This window comes from Phyllobates terribilis, unplaced genomic scaffold (assembly GCF_046119375.1).
Source record: "Phyllobates terribilis strain yellow unplaced genomic scaffold, ASM4611937v1 Scaffold_11__3_contigs__length_659146591, whole genome shotgun sequence".
Lineage (NCBI taxonomy): Eukaryota > Metazoa > Chordata > Amphibia > Anura > Dendrobatidae > Phyllobates > Phyllobates terribilis.
The window spans coordinates 212,769,583-212,790,295 of NW_027362771.1; the positions used below are offsets into that span (position 1 = coordinate 212,769,583).

Genomic DNA, 20,713 nt, shown 5'->3' on the forward strand with positions numbered 1-20,713 from the left:
GTAAGTGACCGTGAAATAAAGAAACACTGTTTAAGTGACGGAAGTCAGACAAGATGTTAGAAATGGTGACACTTTAAAACCAAAACAACTGAAATAACACACCAAGTTTTTGATCTGCAATCTGTTGAAAGTGGTTGTCAATCCAAAGACTGCCTGGTCACCAATAAACCCAGCAGATAATTGCTCACTTATCTGCAAGCTAGAAAACATGCTTGGATGGCAAAGGAAATCTGATCACTTTGTTACCCTCAAAACATAACATTAACAAAGTTAAAACTCAGAAAAGAATGCAGCATTGCCATAAAGCAATGTGTAATGTGAAACAGGACATGGAAAGAAACGCCAAAACAAATAAAATATTGGACACAATCAAGAACAGCTTTTAATAAAAGGGATGATCACACAAAAGCCAATCATTTCATTAAAACAGAGCAATACATGAGTCTTGAAATGTTTACATGTGTGCTAAGCAGACTTTTAAGGTAGCACATCCACTAGACTTCATTGATCCCCGAAGCTTTGGTTTTTTGGGATCTATGGAAATCTATTATGCATGAATGCATTCTAACCCCTCCCCACCTCAACAGCAAATGTGGGGGGTAAATCAGGATTTAAAGGGAACCTGTCACATGATTCATGCTGCTGAAACCACAGACAGCATGAATCAGAGCCTGGCTGCACGACTGTAGTCAGGTATTTTATTTTCTGAAACGCTGGGGCATTTCATAGAGAATATAGTTAGAAGATCCAGCCAGGAACCACAGCCATAGAAGAGACTAGTCTAGCACTGCCCACGGCCAGCTTTTCCCAGTGCCACTACAGGTGATTGACCGGTCTCTCACCTGATGGGGCAATGAGAGAAGATGGCTGGGAATATCAATGGACTAATCTTGTGCAGCCAAGTACTGAATCCTGCTGGCCATAGTTTGCGCAGCACGAATCAAGTGACAGGTTACCTTTAAACATGCCAGATACTTTGTCCACTAAAGCTGTCAATAAACATATAATGTGTGTATGTATAAAAATCCAAAAAAGGAGGCAACACATCCAAAATAGAGAAAAAGTAAGGATCCGTTAATCACCAACACCAGCTAAGCTTCAGCTATTTCTATGGAGCCAATCTCAAGCTCCATAGAGAGCTGAAACATAGATGGTGTTGGTGAATAAAGGATCCTTACTTTTTCACTATTTTGGATTTTTATATCTTTGATAAGAAATGTTGCTAGTTTCCTTGAGGGAAATTTGCACCCATTTAGGCAGTGCTGTTGCTTTCCTGAATTTGATATTCAAAAGTAGGTGGACAGAAAGTGTAATAAGGTTATGAAGGGGGAGATTTTTTAAACACTAAATTGCAGCCGCCTGTCTGGATCATCCTCCAATAGACCATGAATTAGACGTGGACAATAAGCTTTCAACCCAATAGATTTCAGGATTCGCATGATAGAAGCTCGTGAAATTCCCAATTCCAAAGAGGCTCTTCTGGTGGACTTTTTTGAACTCTGAATGTTTCAGCAACAAGTTGTTTATTATCTTCTGTACAGACTGTTGTGGGTCGACCAGTTTTTTGGCGCATTAAGGATTGAGCCAGTGGCATTGAATTTGTCATGAATTCGGTAAATGGTTTGTCTCTTTGGGGCTTGAGTACCAAATGTTTCAACCCAATTTGCTCTAACGGTCTCAGCCTTTTGAGATTTCCAATACTCTTTAAAATCCATTTTCTTTAACCTGTATTTAAATTATTTGCCATTATGTGTTATCTGAATTATCTGAAAAGAAAACAGATTTGAGGGAGATCTATCTGAGAAAACTAGATCTGTGAAACTGGCTCAGTTGCCCTTAGTAACCATAAACATGTATAACAAAACACGTGTAATAACAATAAATTTTCTGAGAGAAATACTTCATTTTCAGGAACAGTTTCAAGGTTCCCTTTAAACATGCCAGATACTTTGTCCACTAAAGCTGTCAATAAACATATAATGTGTGTATTCCACACTTTCAACCGTGACTTTAAATACACACACACATATATAAATTACATGCAGTGAACAAAAATTGTCCTCTATATTAATACTAGCAGCCCGAGTTCTGAAACAAAAGTTTCGGAAGAGAGAAAAATGTGCTCTACATAATAAAAACTAACTCAAATTACCCATGTCTATGTACACGATAAACAGTTTTCATAATTAATAAATTAGTAAATGGCATAACAGAAAACAAAAATAAAATTAAGATTACAGAGTCGTTTGCCAATTCAAAAAGTGAATTGCCCAGGGCAGATTGCATTGTAATCTTTGTATGCCTTATCACCTTCAGCTGATCCTGTTAAAATCTCTGCCTCAAGAACATTTCTATTCAATGATGTTACAACTAATTGAGTACCATTGCAGAGTCCTTGTTTTGTATTCAATTTTCTCAACAACATAATAATGCTGCCCACCTTCCGGCTAAGGCAATGACTTGGCATGCCTGATGGGGTTAAGCTATTTAAAAATGCAATAGGAAAATGTTCCCTTTCATAGTCGTCATCTACAACAGAGTCATCGCTTCAACATCAGCTGATGTTTTTCTCGGACTCACCTCAACATTAAGCTCTTTATGTAGTAAGATGGGAGGACAATTGGAATATTGGAAGTGAGTTATCGTCGTACTAGTAGGAGACCTCCTCTAGTGGACATGATTACTATTAATAAAAAATAAGCGATATCATGAAAGAGTCAATATAAGGATTCTCTCCACTGAAGCTTAATCAATAATCTAGGATGCTTTATAGTAAGATTATATAGAGACAAACACAAATATTGTATTTTAATATTGCACCATATGTTTTAAGTTGGCAAATAAAAGTTATATATTAATAAAGAATCTTTAGTTAGGGATTATTTGCCTTATGGCAATTAGGTAATAAATTACTCATACCCTACTCTGATACTTGGAACAGTTGAGGTATAACTTCATGGATGAATCCCGATTTTCACTGTACAGGACAGATGTCATACATGCAGTCTGCCGTCGTATGGGTGGCAGTGGGGTTTATGGTATGGGCAGGTGTATGTTATGGACAACGAACACAGGTGTATTTTATTGATGACATCTGGAATGCACAGAGATATCGTGATGAGACCCTAAGGCTCATTGTTGTGCCTTTCATCCACGACCATCACCTCATGTGGCAGCATGATACTGCACGGCCCCATGTTGCAAGGATCTGTACACAATTCTAGGAAGCTGAAAACATCCGAGTTCTTCCATGGCAGCATACTCCCCGGAGATGTCACGCCTTGAGCATGTTTGGGATGCTCATGATCTTCGTATGCGACAGCATGATCAAGTTCCTGACAATATCCAGTAACTTTGCACAACCATTGAAGAGCAGTAGACAAACAATCCACAGGCCGCAATCAACAACCCGATCAACTCTATGCAAAAGGAGATGTGTTGCACTGCGTGAGGCAAACAGTAATCACACCAGATACTGACTGTTTTTTTGAACGCTTCCCCCTCCCCAATGCCAACACAAAACTAACACTGCACGTTTTAGAGTGGCCTTTTATTGTGGCCAGGTGCACACCTGTGCAATAATCATGCTGTCTAATCAGCATCTTGATGCACCTTGATATACCTGTGAGGTGGTTGGATTATCTCAGCAAAGGAGAAGTGCTCACTAACAGATTTAGACAAATTTGTGAACAATACAGGTGCATCTCACTAAATTAGAATATCATCAAAAAGTAAATTTAAGTGATTTCAAGGGTTTATTTCTGTTAATGTTGACAAAAGTCATTATCTCAGCAAATTAGAATTATTAACAAAAAACACTTGCAAAGGCTTCCAAAGCATTTAAAAAGGTCCCTTAGTCTGTTTCAGTAGGCTCCACAATCATGGGGAAGACTGCTGACTTGACAGGTGTCCAGAAGGCAGTCATTGACATACTAAGTAAATGAAAAGTAAATTTTGCATTTCATTTGGAAATCAAGGTCCCAGAGTCTGGAGGAAGAGTGGAGAGGCACACAATCCAAGCTGCTTGAGGTCTAGTGTGAAGTTTCCATAATCAGTGATGGTTTGGGAAGCCATGTCATCTGCTGGTGTAGATCCACTGTCTTTTATCAAGACCAAAGTCAGCGCAGCCGTCTACCAGGAAATTTTAGAGCACTTCATGCTTCCCTCTGCCGACAAGCTTTTTGGAGATGGAAATTTCATTCTCCAGCAGGACTTGGCACCTGTCCACACTGCCGAAAGTACCAATACCTGGTTTATAAACAACAGTATCACTGTGCTTGATTAGCCAGCAAACTCGCCTGACCTTGGTATTGTCAAGAGGAAGATGAGAGACACCAGACCCAACAATGCAGACGAGCTGAAGGCTGCTATCAAAGCAACCTCAGCAGTGCCAAAGGCTGATCGTCTCCATGCCACCCCGCATTGATGCAGTAATTGATGCAAAAGGAGCCCCGACCAAGTATTGAGTGCATTTACTGAACATACATTTCAGTATGCCAACATTTTGGATTTTAAAAACATTTTTCAAGCTGTTATAAAGTATTCTAATTTACTGAGATAATGACTTTTGTGTTTTCATTGGCTGTAAGCCATAATCATCAACATTAACAGAAATAAACACTTGAAATAGATCAATCTGTTTGTAATGACTATATAATATACGAGTTTCACTTTTTGTATTGAAGAACTGCAATAAATTAACTTTTTGATGATATTCTAATTTAGTGCGATGCACCTGTATTTGAGCGAAAAAGGCCTTTGGTGCGTCTTATAATCTGAATGTAGCCACAGGAGGGCAGCGAATGTAGTCACAGGAGGCAGCAGGAAGTCGGCAGCAAAAGTGGGGCGATGCTGCAGGTCTCGGGCTGGGAAGAGGGGTTGTCCCGGCGGTCTGAGGCTAAGGGCCCTAGGCTTCCAGAAAATGTCTGAGGCAGGCGTGGAGTCCATTGATTTCCTGGAGATGGGCTTCAGGAAAATGGCCGCTGGAGGCAGTGCGTGAACAAGTTGAGATCTCTGCACCGCAGTCGCCCCCCCTGGCAAGCTACCGTAAATTCGGACTATAAGACGGACCCTCATTTTATTAAAAAAGTTTTTTCCTATTTACATCCCCAAAATTTGAGGTGCGTCTTATAGTCCGCAAAATACGGTACATGTAGTATTTATGTATGTACGTACCATTTTCCAATGAATCTACCCATAAGTCGTTACCCGTAAAGTACAAAGAACCTACTGTTCTATATAATCGTATAACAAGGTGATCAATCACATTTTATTACGAGACACACTTTCATCAAGGGGCCATTTTCATGCAAGAGTAAAAAAGGTAAAGTTTTTTTCTGCATTAGAACCATATGCCCTGGCTCAAACAAAGGTCTAATGATCAGACATCGTATTAGAAGAAGCTGTCATTTCAGGTCATTAGACCTGTGATTAGACTGAGACAAACAGCTGTAAAAGTTAGCTCCATGTTACACTCACGTGAAACTGGCCTTGAGTTTAGTCAAAGATCAAACATGTTTAGAATCCTACACATCATTTATTGTCCGTGATAACACAACTATGAAGGTACTGATACAGAATTCATATCTTAAACCTCATCAGATCCACCAACATTTTGCATCTATTACATTAAAACCTTGTGCTAATGCCTTATTTGCATGCATGGGAAACAGCGGGGGAGGGGGTAGCTGTGATGAACCTGTAGCCGCCATCTTGGTAATGATAAATCATATCCAGGGATGGCCACACTTCAGCAGCCCCCACCCTTGGGACCTTCTGTTAAAACGTCAACTAGATAGTTTCCCCCCATCCAGGCTCCTGTAAGATAAGAAGCCTACTTAACACTTGAATGCTAGGAGCTTCAAAGACTTCGAGAGGAAACACAGCCAGCAGGGGGGGGTGCTTCGTCTATCTGTACCTGACCATTTGTCCCATAGGACTAGTTTCTTTGTCTGTCACAAGCATGGAGGCATAAGATATAGAAACATGAAAAGTACACGCATGTTGCATGGGATGGGCCAATAAAAAAATATCACGGCGTCCCGGAGCCATTGCGCACACAAGCCTCCGCGGTAGACGTTTGTACGTGCTCTGGAAGCCAAGATATAGCGCGGAGCCATTCCTGAGGACCGTATGGTATCATAATTGATATCAAAAGGTCGGTTACGGCGGCCCGAATCCATGGGAACCCCTGGGGGTATCATGAGACCATCCCAGAAGAAGTTATTGGGTTCCATAGAATTTGGGCTTCTGATCGAAGTTAGACCTGAGGGTGGAGACTGAGCCAGCTGACCTCACCAGCAGTGGGCGGGACAGGGCAGGTAAGATAGCAGGACAGACAAGAGATAAGTCAGTCTTGACCCAAGAGTGGTGTGCTGAACATCTGAGCACCAGCTGAGGCCACCAAGGGGAGGAGCAGTTTGACCATGCGGTGGTAGGCCTCAGCCTGTAACAAAGAACCGTGCCTGCGACCGCAGAATCCTCTCCCTGCGTCACAAGAAAATCAAGAAACCGGTAACTGATATGCTGTGGTGATTCTGTGTGTTGTATTCCATTGTTGTATAGTTTAGCCTGACCTTATACCTGTGTATATTTAGTTGTATATCGTGTATCTAGTGTATTATTATAATCAATTACCTCAAGTAATTGTGGGCCTGCCTTTTATTCTGCATAACGAACGCACGTCCGTGTGAGCTCGGCTCAAGCCAAAACGCTACCCAGGGTTGGTTCCTGACCCGATATAGGCCCATTCACGGACTGGGCGTATATCTAAAATAGGGACTGGTGGCAGCATACCAACTGGGGATTGGGGAAGGCTGGTAGTGACGGTCGGAGGTTCAGATATATATATTCCTGGCGCGGCCAAGGAAGATATATATACCGCCCTCACTACAGAGGGCCCCGATACCCAGTAGGTTACAGGACAGTCTCCCTAGCGAACGCTTATCCTAGGTGCAGTTCCTTGACTGACCTGAGGCTACGAGGGCGCTAGCGAGTTGTGCTGTGTAGTGACGTTACGGTTTAGTGACGTTGAAGGGATAACACACTACCGTGTTCCCTGCGCTGGTTGCAGCTACCTGGCACTACTTTCTCTAGGTGCAGTACCTTGACTGACCTGAGAGGTAAGGGGGCGCCAGAGAGCTGCACCCACCGGCCGGCTTTCATCACATTGGTGGCAGCGGTGGGATTGCAGAATAATAGTGTTGTGGGACCCCTACTCCCAGGCACTAAAGACTGCCAGTGGTAACTTCCACTGCTGGAGTCTTAAGGTCAGCCCAACGTTAGACGGTCAGGCTAAAAGTATAACAAGGTGTGTGCAAACTCAGGGTTGCAGCGGTGTCGGTTACCAAGATGGCAGACGGCACCAGGAGCAAGACCCTGCAAGAGGCTAATGCTACGGTCCGTGTGGCAGGAGGGGAGGACATTGTTACTCATGGCGAGGAGGAGTCCAGCCCGGGCACCTCAGGGAGCCAGTCCCCAGTATACGGTCCCGCAGTGGGCTGCCCACCACCTACCCAGCCCAGCCTGTCCAGATGACAAGCCCTTTTACAAGCGGCTATGGCAAGTCTCCAGTCTCATGGCGATGCCGTCTACAAAACCCTCCTGGCAGCATCAGAGAAGGCAGCGGAGGAGGAGCGTGCAGAGCGGGCTGCGGAGCGGGCTGCGGAGCGTGAAGCTGCAGAGCGCCGGGAGGTTGCGGAGCGTGCAGAGCGAGCTGCGGAGCGCCAGCACCAACTGGACCTGGCCCAGCGGGGGCTTCCGCTAGAGCAACCAACCCATCAGGAGACCAAGTCGTCCAAAGTCCGAGCTGAGGACTTCCCTCTACTGGAGAAGGATGGGGACCTGGACTCCTTTCTGGTGGCATTTGAACGGACCTGTCTTCAGCACCATCTGGCCCGGGATCAGTGGGCCAGATACCTGACCCCCCGTTTGAGGGGTAAGTCCCTGGATGCCTTGGGGGACTTACCTGCCGGGGAGGTACAGAACTACGACTGCATCAAGCGGGCCCTGATCCGGCAGTACAACCTCACTCCCGAGTCGTACCGCCAGAAGTTCCGGAGCCTGCTGCGTGGCCCCAAGGACACCTGGACCGATCATATGCGGGCGCTGTTGAGAGCCGCAGAGCACTGGACCTCGGGTCTAGCACTTACTACCCGCCAGGAGGTCCAGGAACTGTTCGTCACGGAGCAGTTCTTGTGGAACTGCCCAGAGGACCTCCGACAGTTCCTCCGTGACCGAAAACCAACAGGGGCTTCTGCTACAGCCGCCCTGGCAGACGAGTATGCCAATAACAGGGCGCCTGAGCTGAAGAAGTCTGCCAGCAGCACCTGGAGAGGGGGTAAGCCCAGTCATGCCCCTGTTTCCCCGGCCCCTAGAACACAAGGGGTGTATCCCCCTGTTGCCCTCTCCAGGCAAGGACCAGACGTAAGACGTTGTCATCTATGCAACAAACCAGGACACTTTAGGGCTGAGTGTCCCCAGCGCCAAAAGACCCCATCCCAGTCCCAGAGAGCGCCCAATGTTTTGTGTGTGGGAGGGGGTGGTGGTAGGTCCCTGGACAACATCCAACCCGTCACCATAGGCCGTTCTGCGGTCATGGGACTGCGGGACACGGGCGCTGAACGAACACTGGTACGGCCTGAGGTGGTGTCCCCCCAGGACTTGGTACCAGGAAAGACTCTTTCCGTCTCCGGGGTTGGAGGCGTGGAGCCGGCACTTCCCGTTGCCATGGTGTATTTGGACTGGGGTGCCGGAAGGGGGATGCGGGAGGTGGGAGTAACGCCAAATATTCCCGCAAATGTTTTATTAGGGACCGACTTGGGGCGTCTAGTATCGCAGTATGTACCCTCTGAACCCCCAAGTTCGGCCCCCCAAGAGTGTATTGATTTGTCTGCTGCTAATGCCAACCATGTTGTATGTAGTGTGTGTCCTGCTGAGGAGGAGGGAGTGAAACCTGAGGGTAACACCTGCACAGACACAACACAAACAGGGTTAGTGAAAGCAGGTGGGGAGTGTGGGGATGCCCGCAGAGGTGCTCAGCCGGCGTGCCGTGACCTCTTGTCCTCCGGTGAGGGAGGGGGCGGGCAGGATTCTGTAGAGGGAAGCTCAGGGATGGAGAGGGGGGCAGCTACCGGCAGTGTAGGGCTCCCAGGGGTATCCAGGCTGCTGAGTATAGGCCCACTGCAGGGGCAGGAACAGGCCATGGGAGGTGGGGGTGTCCCAAGAGAGGAGCCGCCAGGTAAGACCCCAGGGCAGGAGTTCCCCACATCCGAGATGTCCAAAGGCCTAGGAAGCCTGCCTGATCGGGCGGCTTGGTCAGAAACAGAGGGGAAGCGGGCACTACCCACGGTCACAGCGGTCATAGCCGCTGTCACCAGGAGTGGGAGCGCCGGAGCCCAAGGAGCCTTGCAGAGGTCCGACGGCTTCCCCACTTCTGACCAAGTGTCTGCCGGGTCAGACCGCGGCCAGGTGACATGCCCGGAGGGGCTGACGGAGGATGTGGCAGTTTCGTCGATTCTGGCCACATCAAGTCAGGAATTTCAGGCTGCGTTGGAAGCAGACGACAGCCTGAAAGCTCTCAAGGAACAGGCGGCACAGCCTCCCATGGAGTCAGACTGCGAGCGTGTGGTCTGGGACCAGGGACGGCTGTACCGGGTAACGGTACAGCAGGGTTCACCGGAGGCGTGGCCCAGGGACCGACAGTTAGTGGTACCCTATCCGTTCAGGGCGGAATTGTTGCGGATCGCACACGAGATTCCGATGGCCGGACACCTAGGGATCGCTAAAACCAAGGCCAGGATAGCTCAGCATTTCTACTGGCCTGGGATGGGAGCCGCGGTGGGTGCCTACTGCCGTTCGTGTGACACCTGTCAGAGGGTGGGGAAGGCGGGGCCGCGCCCCAAAGCCCCACTGGTAACTCTGCCAATCATCGAAGAGCCTTTCTCGAGGGTCGCTGTGGATCTTATTGGACCTCTGTCCACTCCCAGCCACTCCGGGAAATGCTTCATACTCACGGTAGTGGACTATGCCACCCGGTACCCGGAAGCGGTAGCTTTGTCGTCCATTCGGGCCGACAAGGTGGCTACCGCCTTACTGGAGATCTTCTCCAGAGTGGGTTTCCCCCAAGAAATGCTCACCGACCGAGGGACCCAGTTCATGTCGCGGCTGATGGAGTCCCTCTGTAAGCAAATGCAGGTGCAACATCTGGTGGCCAGCCCGTATCACCCACAGACTAATGGCCTGTGTGAGCGGTTCAATGGCACCTTAAAGCAGATGCTTAAGATGTTGGTCGACTCCCACGGGAGAGACTGGGAGCGTTACCTCCCACACCTCCTATTTGCTTACCGGGAGGTTCCGCAGGCCTCAACGGGGTTCTCCCCCTTTGAGCTCCTGTACGGGCGACGGGTACGGGGCCCCCTGGCTCTGGTGAAGGAAGCATGGGAAGGGGATTTGGCCACCCCCGAGGTGTCGGTCATCGAGTATGTCGTGCGCCACCGGGACAGGATGATGGCCTTGGCAAAGCTGGTGCAGGACAATATGGCCCAGGCCCAGGCCGACCAGAAGCGGTGGTACGACCAGAATGCTCGTGAGAGGACCTACCAGGTGGGTCAAAAGGTGTGGGTACTGGTCCCCGTACCACAGAACAAGCTTCAGGCAGCCTGGGAAGGTCCCTACTTCGTGCACCAGAAACTCAATGCCGTCACCTATCTGGTCACCCTGGATCACGCCCGTGGAAGGAGGAAGGCCTTCCACGTGAACATGATGAAGGCTCATCATGAGCGGGAAGCGACTGCCCACCCAGTGTGCAACCTTCCCGAGGAAGGAGAGGTAGAAACCCTCCTGGATCTGCTCACCCAAGCCAAGGCGGGTGGGTCCATCGAGGATGTGGGGGTTGGCCACCAGCTCACGGAGGACCAACGGTCCCAGCTGGGGACCACCCTGCACCCCTTCCGGGGGCTGTTCAGCAGCCTGCCCGGAAGGACTGAGATGGCTGTCCACGACGTGGACACTGGCGATCACCCGCCGATCCGGCGTTCAGCATATCGGGTCTCTTTCGAGGTGCAGGGAAACATGCGCCAAGAGATAGACGAGATGCTGAAGCTGGGGGTGATCCAGGCATCCAGCAGCGCGTGGGCCTCGCCTGTAGTCCTCGTACCAAAGAAGGACCGAACTACACGGTTCTGCGTGGACTACCGGGGGCTCAACGCTGTAACGGCCACCGATGCGTTCCCCATACCACGCATCGATGACCTGCTCGATCGGATGGCCGGGGCTAAGTACCTGACCATCATGGATCTGAGCCGGGGGTACTGGCAGATTCCTCTGACCCCCGCGGCAAGGGAACGCTCTGCCTTTATCACCCCTTTTGGACTGTACGAGTCCACAGTGATGCCATTCGGCATGAAGAATGCCCCTGCCACTTTTCAGCGGATGGTCAATACGCTGCTTGAGGGACTTGAAGGGTACGCGGCTGCGTACTTGGACGATATTGCAGTCTTCAGTCCCACTTGGGAGGATCACCTAGAGCACCTGCGGCAGGTGCTCGGTCGGATCCACCGGGCAGGCTTGACCATCAAGCCGGAAAAGTGCCAGCTGGGCATGAGTGAGGTCCTCTACCTGGGTCACCGGGTAGGCGGGGGGGTTCTGAAGCCAGACCCGGGGAAAGTGGATGCCATCGCATCCTGGCCCACTCCTAGGACCAAAAAGCAGGTGATGTCCTTCTTGGGGACCGCCGGGTACTATAGGAGGTTCGTCCCACACTATAGCACCCTGGCCAAGCCCCTGACGGACCTCACCAAGAAGAAGCTGCCCGTCGCAGTCGACTGGACAGTCGCCTGCGAGACAGCTTTCGGGGCACTCAAGGCCGCCCTAAGTAGCTCCCCTGTACTGCAAGCTGCCGACTTCGACCGGCCGTTTGTGGTACAGACCGACGCCAGTGACTTTGGCCTCGGTGCTGTGCTAAGTCAGGTCAACACGACAGGCCAGGAACATCCTGTCTTGTACCTGAGCAGGAAGCTACTGCCCCGGGAGGTGGCTTACTCCACGGTGGAAAAAGAATGCCTGGCAATTGTATGGGCCCTGCAGCGTCTGCAGCCCTACTTGTACGGGAGCCATTTCACCGTGGAGACGGACCACAACCCCCTCAGCTGGTTACACACGGTCTCTGGGTCGAATGGCAGGTTGCTACGCTGGAGCCTCGCTCTCCAGCAGTACCACTTCTCCATTCGCCACAGAAGAGGCCGTGACCACGGTAACGCTGACGGGTTATCCCGGCAAGGGGAGGGTGCAGAAGGACGCACGGGGGAACACAGGAATGTGCTACCCCCTCGCGCCCTCGTATAGGGGGAGGTGTGATGAACCTGTAGCCGCCATCTTGGTAATGATAAATCATATCCAGGGATGGCCACACTTCAGCAGCCCCCACCCTTGGGACCTTCTGTTAAAACGTCAACTAGATAGTTTCCCCCCATCCAGGCTCCTGTAAGATAAGAAGCCTACTTAACACTTGAATGCTAGGAGCTTCAAAGACTTCGAGAGGAAACACAGCCAGCAGGGGGGGGTGCTTCGTCTATCTGTACCTGACCATTTGTCCCATAGGACTAGTTTCTTTGTCTGTCACAAGCATGGAGGCATAAGATATAGAAACATGAAAAGTACACGCATGTTGCATGGGATGGGCCAATAAAAAAATATCACGGCGTCCCGGAGCCATTGCGCACACAAGCCTCCGCGGTAGACGTTTGTACGTGCTCTGGAAGCCAAGATATAGCGCGGAGCCATTCCTGAGGACCGTATGGTATCATAATTGATATCAAAAGGTCGGTTACGGCGGCCCGAATCCATGGGAACCCCTGGGGGTATCATGAGACCATCCCAGAAGAAGTTATTGGGTTCCATAGAATTTGGGCTTCTGATCGAAGTTAGACCTGAGGGTGGAGACTGAGCCAGCTGACCTCACCAGCAGTGGGCGGGACAGGGCAGGTAAGATAGCAGGACAGACAAGAGATAAGTCAGTCTTGACCCAAGAGTGGTGTGCTGAACATCTGAGCACCAGCTGAGGCCACCAAGGGGAGGAGCAGTTTGACCATGCGGTGGTAGGCCTCAGCCTGTAACAAAGAACCGTGCCTGCGACCGCAGAATCCTCTCCCTGCGTCACAAGAAAATCAAGAAACCGGTAACTGATATGCTGTGGTGATTCTGTGTGTTGTATTCCATTGTTGTATAGTTTAGCCTGACCTTATACCTGTGTATATTTAGTTGTATATCGTGTATCTAGTGTATTATTATAATCAATTACCTCAAGTAATTGTGGGCCTGCCTTTTATTCTGCATAACGAACGCACGTCCGTGTGAGCTCGGCTCAAGCCAAAACGCTACCCAGGGTTGGTTCCTGACCCGATATAGGCCCATTCACGGACTGGGCGTATATCTAAAATAGGGACTGGTGGCAGCATACCAACTGGGGATTGGGGAAGGCTGGTAGTGACGGTCGGAGGTTCAGATATATATATTCCTGGCGCGGCCAAGGAAGATATATATACCGCCCTCACTACAGAGGGCCCCGATACCCAGTAGGTTACAGGACAGTCTCCCTAGCGAACGCTTATCCTAGGTGCAGTTCCTTGACTGACCTGAGGCTACGAGGGCGCTAGCGAGTTGTGCTGTGTAGTGACGTTACGGTTTAGTGACGTTGAAGGGATAACACACTACCGTGTTCCCTGCGCTGGTTGCAGCTACCTGGCACTACTTTCTCTAGGTGCAGTACCTTGACTGACCTGAGAGGTAAGGGGGCGCCAGAGAGCTGCACCCACCGGCCGGCTTTCATCACAGTAGCAGAACATGCTACTTAGAAAATCTAGCAGGTTGAATGGGCACCTCCACAATGTGCAGCACATCAAACTGCAGAACCACAGGAAAAAGCCTCCGATGTCAGCCTTGGATTTCTGCCCTAGATAGTAAGCAGGTGTCAGACTTCTCAGGCAAATCCAACAAATGTGAACCTACTATAAATTGTTCAATAGCAAAATCAATTTGGGATTTCTCATTCTTTTTGAATATCTAAACCCAAGACTAAGGACAGGCGACACATCTGGCTTAGTAAAATACTAAACCTTGCTAGATGAAAAATGATTTGCTCTTGGTACATACAGGTATTAATTATGCAGAAGACACCGGAGAGCTTATAATCACACAGGAGCAAGCTCTATGATTATAGCATGATAAACACATAGCACGTGACCATATAGGCCTTTAATGGTGGGCCACCATTTGGTTTTGAGCAATTGTTTGGATAAAAGCAATGGCCATTAAGTTAAATATGCAAGGCTGCTAGACAACTTTGAAATGATCCTTAAGAAACTCTAAATGTCCTATAATAAAACTGATAGTCATTTACTATTGTCAATAATGTTATTTTAGGAGGGTTACATATTTTAGTTGGGTTCCTATGTTATTGCATTGGGTGGTACATACGTTTTACTCACAGTCTCTAAACCCCACTCCTGTGGTCTTGAATATCATCCCGTTCAAGTCACCTGACCTTTGCAGCCAGCCACAAGTCTCAATGGGAAGTCATTACTTTCTGTCCTAGTAGAGACCACCAGAATGGCTGCACTAGAGAAATGGGGTTTGGAGGTTGCACGTAGAGCTCCTTTCATTACTAGAGTTGAGCAAAAAGATTTGGAGATGCCAGAAAATAAAAGCAGATTAACAGGGATCTTGCTCGACATGGTAGATGAACCAATACTTACAATTATATACTCTGCATGCTAGTTCTTGATGCATATGACCACACAAGCCCAGGTGCTACTGGCGTATTGCTGGTTATATGGCTGCTTGCAGTTTGTTCCTGTTGGTCACCATTACTCATTTAAGAAGAAGTGAATTTTAGAGCTTCAAACATTGGAGTACAGAATTCTTAATGTAAATAACTTATCAGGAAAAATCTTCAACTTGAAAGTCCTTACGGTTAGGATGCCATTAGCTGCAAGATGTATTCTCTTTATTGTTAACATGAAATTAAACTATACTGGACACCAGTTCCACAAGTTACATTCACTGCAAGTAGCTAAATAGCAACAAAACCAGCAAAGCAAAAGCAAGAGAGTGGATAAAGCCTCTTCATTAGAGAGACTGCTCTGGCTGCAACTAGGGAATTTGGCATAAATAATTACCTTTGTTACTAACGTAGACCCAAAGAGTACAGAAGCCACAGACTAATGAAGGTTTACTTCTCTGCCCAGCTCCCTATGGGATATTGCTGAGAACAGACTTTTTTTTTTTTTTTTTTTTTTGGCACACATCTGCCTCTAATCTTAATAGTTTAACTATTAACCATACACAAGATGCATTTTTTTTCCTTAATTCATAAAGACTCATTCCAATCCCTATTATTAAGCAGACAAACCACAACTCCCTATACATCAGATTATAAACATGATAAACTGTTCTCCTTGTCTGGGCTTTCTGTGGCAGAACAGATTGCATCTGTCACTTGAGCTAAATAAATTGCTTTTTCCCCCTTAACAGGGTCTCTGAAACACCACTTGGTTCAACCCCAGTACCAGACATTAAAAAACACAGAAAAAAAGCTGATAGCATTATCATGCTTCCCAGACATTTCCACTGTTCTGTTCTCTACAGAAACAAAAAAAAAGCAAAACACACAAGTTCTATAGTATAAAGATAGTTAATGCTGACTCAAATTCTGTCTCAGACCTGGTTGAGGTTAGATCTACCAGCCTCCCTATCAAGAAAACCCTTCTAGTATTTCCTGGCTCTAGGCCTGATTGCATGGAGAATTACTGTAGCATCACCCACATCCTCTTCTTCCCCTTCCATTAGACCCCCAGCAAAGGTATAATGATAGATCTCTGTCCACAGGCAAAGAGAGTCACCAGAATACTAAGAGTACATTGAAGTCAGACTAAACTGAACCCGGCTTGACAGGATGATAAATGGTCCCTGTTTAATACCTCCAGCAGGAGTAAATATTGCCTAACAGAGAAGATTCCTCAAACGCTGCATCAGCCCTCTGTTTGTAAACCTATGCAAGTTCTAGAGTTCCCAGGAAGAGAACATCGAAATAGTCAGGTTTCCTAAAGTTTCCCTCTAAATGGAAATTTAGAATAAGTGTCTGACTATATGTAATATAGATAACCATACGGGCCTGAACTCTCCCAGAGGGCTAGTATATTTCTTTTTAACAATGGCACGGGGCTGAAACTTTAACACCTAGTTAAAGAAAATAGTGAAAGCAAAAACTTATTGGGATAGGACCAGTTGTCACCAAAGTGACAGAGAACAGCTGAATTCCCACATCTGGAGTCGCATTTGGGCAAACACTCTGAAACTCACACCCTTTTATAATGTTGGCCTGCTAAAGAGACAGATGGAAGCGCTCTGCACTAAACCACACACTCAAGTCATGTATACATATAAAAAAGTACAAATAAAGTCTATTTAGAAAACAGATAAGTATATATGTACCGCACCATCAGGGGGTGGGTGGTAAGGGGTGCCCACATATGCCCAGAGTACCAAGCACAAATGAGGGAAGAGACGTCCTCCACAGTTTCAGATGTTGAGTGCAGTGGGAAACAGCTTATATTCCGAGAATGGCTCACATCCGCCCCTCCTCACTTCTCTGGCTTCTAATCAATCATGTAGTTCCAAGACTTCACTAGCACTAAGCGAGAATCAATAAATGAATTAAAATGCATTATCCCCACTGAGAGGTCAAAATGTACAGAAAAATGCCTGTACTTTAACTAAACATTATAGGAAGATTAGTTATCTTTAATTGCGGGACGCTGGAATTTCTCAACACAGCCTTATCCAGAATAAGACTGGAATCATATACACAGTTTTTAGAGCCAGATGTGAATACAAAAGAGAAGAAACATCAATATTTTCTTCATACTTTTCCTTGTATCCATTTGGCTCAAAATCTGCAACAAAAACCGGTGTTATTCCAGCCTAATGCTAGTTTTATACTACACAGACACAGCTTTCTGCACGGATGCCAGCCCTCTACTATAATGCCAGATCCAGCACTGCAAGCATTTGACTTGTGGAAATCATGAACTAAAGCTGGCCAGACACATTCAATGAGCACTGACCGGAAATTGTATCATACCAACGATCAGACCTATGCCACACTAACCTGGCAGATCAGGAAGAATGGTAATCAGAGTGTTATTCCCAAAGTGCCATACGATCGGCCGTGTATTGCTCGTAGAACCAACCAACAGCCAAAATAAGATATATGATGCGAGAGAGCACATTTTTTCAGAAGGCTGGCTATCAATGGGTATAAATTTTCAAATGATGGTCAACTAATATGGTCAAAATCAGCAATTCTCACTTTCAGGCCACGGCCCCACTATCAGTATTGGGTCAGTATTTTTTCTCAGGAGTGGGAGCCAAAACCAGGAATGGGTGATAAATTCACCAATTCTGCATTTATCACCCATTCCTGGTTTTGGCTCCCACTCCTGAGAAAAAAAAATACTGACCAAATACTGATAGTGGGGCCTTATGACTAATACCAAGTGATCATATGTTGCCCTCAGCATCACAAACAGCATAGAAATTCTCTCCCACCGATGCCAGGGTCAGTTTCCAGTGGCGTGTATGGTGGGATCTGACACTAGGACTGGTAGAGCCGCCGTCAGCTAGTGGAGCCTGATGTGTCGCAGTCGCCTGCCATTACATGGACAGCCCTAATCCCAGCTGACGCAGCAGGACCTGGCTTTTCTAGGTTCTCCACATCTGCTTTTGCTCTCCAGCATTATACCAAATAGAGGGGCTCCGGCCCAGCATTACTAGAAGTGTTGTAGCTTAAGCCTCCTTTACATCCCCTCAGGGAAAAGAGTTTCCAACAAGAGATGATTTTCCAGCTCATTCATTCTGACACATTTCCAATACACAGGATTACATTTATTTCGGAGTGTTTTCACATCCTAGCACACGACTATGACAGATATAAGAACATCAATTCACATTCTCTAGCCTTGAACCCATGAAGCTCATTTAGAAGACATGTGATTTAGCCATCAGCCCCCCCACCCCCCCAAATTCCCTAAGGGGATGCCATTTATTTGCAATAAGATCAGCAGCTCTATTATAGGGTTAACACTACCTGGCGCCAGATGAGGCGGCCTCTCTCCGGGGGACAGTCGTTTCTGCACCGATGGCCATAAACTATCCGTTTAATGACTTGAGGAGGCTAATAACCTCATTGTCAGAGCGCGAGCAGCAGCGCAGCACAGAGGAGCCCTCAACTCCCAGCCAATAGTCCCTATACAGGCGCTGTAGCCACACGTGGCCGGCAGGGGCCGCTGCAGCAGCGGGACTCCTCGGAGTGAAGGGTTAACGCAGCAACTGGTGCCCAAAGTGAAGTGAGTGTCTGCTCCGAGCCGCTCGTCCCGTTAAACTAATTAAGTCTCTATGGAATTTGTAGGTGACAGAGCTCCGGGTGGCTGACATTCCTCAGCACATCCCCCTCCAGCCGTCCACACACCGCACAGCCGCGCTCCAGTGCAGCACTGAGGAGAGTCAGAGTGTAACCAGCGACACAACAAACACCAGCAAACATATAGTGACCTACCATTCAGTGAGTGCAGCTCAGCCCCGGCAGAGTGTCCCTGTGCAGTGTACGGAGACTCCTGTCACACAAGCACATTGATAGAGCTCGCAGCCTCCTCCAGTCAGCAGAACACGCCTATAGATGCCTCACTCCTCACTGACTGCTGCCTGCTCCGAGACTGCAGCCAGACTGCACACTGCTAACGTGACAAGAGCGCTTCTGGCTGCTCATTGGCCCAGGCGCACAGCTCACAGCCAATCAGCGCACAGAGCGATATGCGGCCCAGCTCGGCCGCTCTCAGTGTCCCAGCAAGACAAGACTACTGTCTGACTGCGCGCACTCAGCACTGTGGTGTCAGTATAGAGAGCGGAGCTCGTCATGGTCACACTGCATGCCCAGCCTGGACGGGACAGAGGGGGCAACAAGCCCACCTGACACACACTACATGCCCAGCCTGGACGGGACAGAGGGGGCAACAAGCCCACCTGACACACACTGCATGCCCAGCCTGGACGGGACAGAGGGGGCAACAAGCCCACCTGACACACACTACATGCCCAGCCTGGACGGGACAGAGGGGGCAACAAGCCCACCTGACACACACTGCATGCCCAGCCTGAACGGGACAGAGGGGGCAACAAGCCCACCTGACACACACTGCATGCCCAGCCTGAACGGGACAGAGGGGGCAACAAGCCCACCTGACACACACTGCATGCCCAGCCTGAACGGGACAGAGGGGGCAACAAGCCCACCTGACACACACTACATGCCCAGCCTGGACGGGACAGAGGGGGCAACAAGCCCACCTGACACACACTACATGCCCAGCCTGGACGGGACAGAGGGGGCAACAAGCCCACCTGACACACACTGCATGCCCAGCCTGGACGGGACAGAGGGGGCAACAAGCCCACCTGACACACACTACATGCCCAGCCTGGACGGGACAGAGGGGGCAACAAGCCCACCTGACACACACTGCATGCCCAGCCTGAACGGGACAGAGGGGGCAACAAGCCCACCTGACACACACTGCATGCCCAGCCTGAACGGGACAGAGGGGGCAACAAGCCCACCTGACACACACTGCATGCCCAGCCTGAACGGGACAGAGGGGGCAACAAGCCCACCTGACACACACTACATGCCCAGCCTGGACGGGACAGAGGGGGCAACAAGCCCACCTGACACACACTACATGCCCAGCCTGGATGGGACAGAGGGGGCAACAAGCCCACCTGACACACACTGCATGCCCAGCCTGGACGGGACAGAGGGGGCAACAAGCCCACCTGACACACACTACATGCCCAGCCTGGACGGGACAGAGGGGGCAACAAGCCCACCTGACACACACTACATGCCCAGCCTGGACGGGACAGAGGGGGCAACAAGCCCACCTGACACACACTGCATGCCCAGCCTGAACGGGACAGAGGGGGCAACAAGCCCACCTGACACACACTGCATGCCCAGCCTGAACGGGACAGAGGGGGCAACAAGCCCACCTGACACACACTGCATGCCCAGCCTGAACGGGACAGAGGGGGCAACAAGCCCACCTGACACACACTACATGCCCAGCCTGGACGGGACAGAGGGGGCAACAAGCCCACCTGACACACACTACATGCCCAGCCTGGACGGGACAGAGGGGGCAACAAGCCCACCTGACACACACTGCATGCCCAGCCTGGACGGGACAGAGGGGGCAACAAGCCCACCTGACACACACTACATGCCCAGCCTGGACGGGACAGAGGGGGCAACAAGCCCACCTGACACACACTGCATGCCCAGCCTGAACGGGACAGAGGGGGCAACAAGCCCACCTGACACACACTGCATGCCCAGCCTGAACGGGACAGAGGGGGCAACAAGCCCACCTGACACACACTGCATGCCCAGCCTGAACGGGACAGAGGGGGCAACAAGCCCACCTGACACACACTACATGCCCAGCCTGGACGGGACAGAGGGGGCAACAAGCCCACCTGACACACACTACATGCCCAGCCTGGACGGGACAGAGGGGGCAACAAGCCCACCTGACACACACTACATGCCCAGCCTGGACGGGACAGAGGGGGCAACAAGCCCACCTGACACACACTACATGCC

At 49.3% G+C, this 20,713-nt stretch overlaps 1 protein-coding gene across 2 annotated transcripts in view; it reads right to left on the minus strand.

Annotated features, from left to right (window-relative positions):
• PRICKLE1 (prickle planar cell polarity protein 1) overlaps positions 1 to 18,802 on the minus strand; it is a 91,022-nt gene extending 72,220 nt beyond the window's left edge. The window contains exon 1 of one of the 2 annotated variants that reach the window (XM_073652027.1): positions 18,611 to 18,802. The gene's annotated coding sequence lies outside the window, so the exon portion shown is untranslated. Of the gene's footprint in view, positions 1 to 16,493; positions 16,515 to 18,610 lie in introns of those variants that run through there. The other variant, XM_073652028.1, reaches the window with a different exon arrangement.
• Positions 18,803 to 20,713: the final 1,911 nt, after the last annotated feature.